This window comes from Manis javanica, chromosome 1 (assembly GCF_040802235.1).
Source record: "Manis javanica isolate MJ-LG chromosome 1, MJ_LKY, whole genome shotgun sequence".
NCBI lineage: Eukaryota > Metazoa > Chordata > Mammalia > Pholidota > Manidae > Manis > Manis javanica.
Genome location: NC_133156.1, coordinates 5,937,984 through 5,942,261, shown reverse-complemented (window position 1 = coordinate 5,942,261; position 4,278 = coordinate 5,937,984). Strand labels below are relative to the sequence as shown.

Genomic DNA, 4,278 nt, shown 5'->3' with positions numbered 1-4,278 from the left:
ACTCCTCTTCTGGGTCCTGATGTCCAGGAGGAACACTGTGGTCATGTTCCTGGTGATGGCTAGGTGCTTGACCAGTTAAATACCAGGAACAGGGTGGAGGAAAGAATGGGTGTTTCCTCTGCACCCCTACCCTAGACTGGCAAACCCATGACTGACCAGCCACACTCTGTAATGCATCCCATAGATATGTAAACAGGACACCTTTTAAGGCCAAGTGGGAATCCTCATCAGAAAGTTCCATTTTCCCCACAGCATCTATGATACGGAAATTTCCAAGTATTTGTGATCCAAGGTTGGGAAAACATTGGAAATGTAGGAAAATTGACAAAGGGAAAAATTGTCTATATAAAAGGCATAACAGTAACTTAAGTTAGTTATAAATAGTATAGAGAGGTTACAATCAAATAAATGGAAATATAAGAAAATAAAAAGAAGGAGCAAGCTCTGTGTCTAAAATCTGATCAAAGCATAGCAATTTCTGGTTGTGAGGCTTTGACCCATAAAACCATGAAAACTTCTTCATCCCCAGGAGAACTGACCTTACACAACAGACATCCCAATTAATCTTCCTAGAGCCATTTTTATGTCTTCGTTCCTCAGAGTGTAGATGAAGGGGTTCAGCACGGGCATCACCAGAGTGTAGATGAAGGGGTTCAGCACGGGCATCACCAGAGTGTACATCACCGAGGATGCTGCGCTTGAATGGGAGCTCTGGGTAGCTGCAGAGCTAAGGTCCAACCCTAGCATCGTACAATAAAATAGGGGCACAACAGAGAGGTGAGATACATAGGTGGAAAATGCATTATACTCTCCCTGAGCTGATGAGATTCCACATATGGAAGCGATTATCTTAGAGTAAGAGTAAAGGATTCCAGCAAAGGGATTGCCACCCAGCAGGACAGCTGCAAAGTACATCACCAGGTTATTAAGAAAGGTGTTTGAACAGGCAAGTTGGATCATCTCATTGAGCTCACAAAAGAAGTGAAGGATTTCTGAGTTTGTACAGAGGAAAGGTGCAACATCATTAAGATATGTAACAAGGAATTCAGGAAACTAATGATCCAGGACACCAGGACCAGAGGTCCACAGATCCAGGGGCTCATGATGACCATGTAGTGCAGGGGGTGGCAGATGGCCACATACCTGTCATAGGCCATTATGGTCAGGAGAAAGACATCAAACACTGCTAAGAGTATAATAAAATAAATCTGGATGATACAGCCTTCATAGTGACAGCTTTGTTCTGTGTCTGGATGATCCACAGCATCTTGGGGATGGTGGTGGAGGTGAAGCAGATGTCCACAAAGGACAAGTCAGAGAGGAAGAAGTACATGGGTGTGTGCAGGTGGGAGTCTGAGCTGACAGCCAGGATGAAGAGCAGGTTCCCAAACACAGTGATCAGGTACATGGAGAGGAAAAGTCCAAATATGAGGGGTTCAGTTCTGGTTCCTCTGAAAATCCCAGAAGAAAAAATTCAGAGATTTGGGTGTCATTTCCTGGTTCCCCATGGTGGAGATAACTTCCAGGAAAGAGGGAAATAACATGACTAATCTTCACGCAAACTTGCATCATTCGTTCATAGTTGAAATGCTACGATTGGTATTTTGCAGTCAAGAAGCTAATTTTAATATTTTGTGCATGGTCCTTGTTAGGGAGTCCCTTGAGTCTTTTTTATATGAAAATTTTGGCCCAATAAGCTTTTTGTCTGGGAAGTCATGCCCTTTACAGTTTTAATGTGAAATTCTTCAGTATTCTGTGAATATATATTGAGTGCTGACTGTGACAGGGTGTTCTATTTTCCACTGTTATTCAGGCAAGGTCTGCAAACAAGTTGACAACTGAACAGACACTTGATGTAAGAGAGGGGGGAAGATGGAAGTCTAGATGGAGAAGTGTGTGCTCAGCAGAGAATGGCCAATGCCAAGGCCATGAAGAAGGTGCTTGTTTCAAGTGTTCAGGTCAAGAAAGGTGAAGCTGGTGTTGCAAGGTGAATAGAGATGAGGGAGGGTGATGAGCGGTGGTGTCAGACGTGGTGAGAAGGCAAGTGGTCCTAAAAGATCAAAGCAGAGGGATTCCCTCAACCACACTGCCTCTTGTGCTCTTGTTGCAAAGACATCCATGAATTGAAACAGATCCCCTACTTAACACCTTTTCTTGACTGAGTGCTGGCACCTGTATTGTACGAGTCACCATGGAATATATGAGTCCGGGTGCCCCTGTCCTGAGGATGGCTCAAACTCCACAATCACACACATACTCACACAAAGGTATGCAGCTCACAATGGTATGCTGAGTGCATTATTTCCATGTGTTTCTCAGCCCCAGGTTTACTGATTACTCTAAGAATGGACCCAACCCAAATGGCTCAGATCAATGATCTTTCACTGTGATGTAGAAGTTGTTACAAGGATTTTCCAATTCTTAGGCTTCCCATGAAAAATTAAACTTGGGTCTCTCTATTGGGAACACCATTTACTATCACATATTTAATGAAACAAAAATGTGTTCAAGAGGCTCTCTTGTCCCCTCCTGTCGTGAGCCGGGAGCTCTGTCTGTCCTCTCACTGCATCTCTCAATAAAAGTCCCCCTGGCTCTCCTACCTTGACTGTTTTTAAAGAAAATGTGTTCAATAAACAGAGAGAGATAGAGACACAGAGAGTCAGAGGCATGAAATGGATGAGGAGGAAAAGTTATCTTAAAAGCCCAGGCAGTCCCTGATAGACCAGGAGGGAGAATAAGTTTAATTAGTTCTGGGAGCCATCCAACCCTGATTACTTTCCCTAAAAATATTAAGAGAACACAAAGAAAAAAGTAGTGATGTCTTTGGTGTCAAACACCCTACCTAGTGTACATCCAGGAGAAGGTGAGCAAAGTGATAAAACCAACACTTCTCAAAGGAAAATACACAGTACAACCAACGTAGGGAATTTTTAATATCAAGCACTAGAATACTTGTTTTCCCTATGCCTACGCCATAATTATTTGACAGTTCATTTTTTTCACTAATACACAGTTTATTTTACTTCCAAAATTATTCAATTCTCATTTTACATTCGTATTAAATTTATCCTATAGACAAGGGTTGTAAGGACTGATTTTTGGACATTTTATCTCAAGGAAGTAATCTCCAGGGGCAAATGTATACAGTTAACCTACTGACTTTTCTTTGGAAGTCTTAGTAAAATGGAGACATTGTAAATGATTTATTAAAATTGAAAAATTTTTAACACTTGGAATATTTGCTTGACCAAAGGAGAATTATTTTATGGGAGGTTAATCACACTTGATTTGTTATATTTCTTATATTATTATTATTGCTGTTATTAGACTTGCTAGTTTTTATCCTTCAATCTTTCCTTCCTAGAACCCAATTAGTGATCAGATTTGGGGTGTTCCATTAACTAAGTGTCCATCACCCTTGTCCACTTGAATGCATGAGATCATAGTGCCTGCCATTTGTTTCTCCTTAACGTGAACATAAACTCCTTGCCACAGTAAATTATTCTCTTTTTCAGCATTGGTTGAGACCTGTGAAATCTGAAAATTCACTTTGGGATACCACCACAATACCTCACAAAGTTAACAGAGATGTCAACATTAGCAAAGGAATAACTTATTCTATCAAATTAATGTGTGTGTAAGGGTGCACATGCACAAATGTAATGGTCATATATAAAACAATTCCATATTAAACACTGAATTTCACAAATTTTCCTTTTATATTTGAAACTCTGTCATAAACTAATGAACCTATTCCAAAATACCTACTCAATCATTGAGAAAATAAGAGGAGAGATCGAAATTATTTGCTTTCAATTTGAAAATTTGGAGTTATGATGAGGCACAGCTAACATACTATACTTAAAGTCTTAAAAGTATTTACTTTTCTTTGTTATCATTAATCTACAATTACATGAAAAACATTATGTCTACTAGATTCTCCCCTTCACCAAGTCTCCCCCGCAAACCCCATTACAGTCACTGTCCATCAGCGTAGTAAGATGCTGTAGAATCACTACTTCTTTTCTCTGTGTTGCACAGCCCTCCCCTTTCCCCTACCCCCCACATTATACCTGCTAATAATAATACCCTCTTTCTTCTTACCACCTCTTATCCCTCCCTTCCCTTCCCTACCATTCTCCCCAGTCCCTTTCCATTTGGTAACTGTTAGTCCCTTCTTGGGTTCTGTGATTCTGCTGCTGTTTTGTTTCTTCAGCTTTTCTTTGTTCTTATACTCCACAGATGAGTGAAATCATTTGGTACTTGTCTTTCTCTGCC

The 4,278-nt window shown here is 40.5% G+C and overlaps 1 pseudogene; it reads right to left on the bottom strand.

Moving 5' to 3' along the window:
- Positions 1-540: 540 nt before the first annotated feature.
- LOC140848909 (olfactory receptor-like protein OLF4) lies at positions 541-1,536 on the bottom strand (annotated as a pseudogene).
- Positions 1,537-4,278: the final 2,742 nt, after the last annotated feature.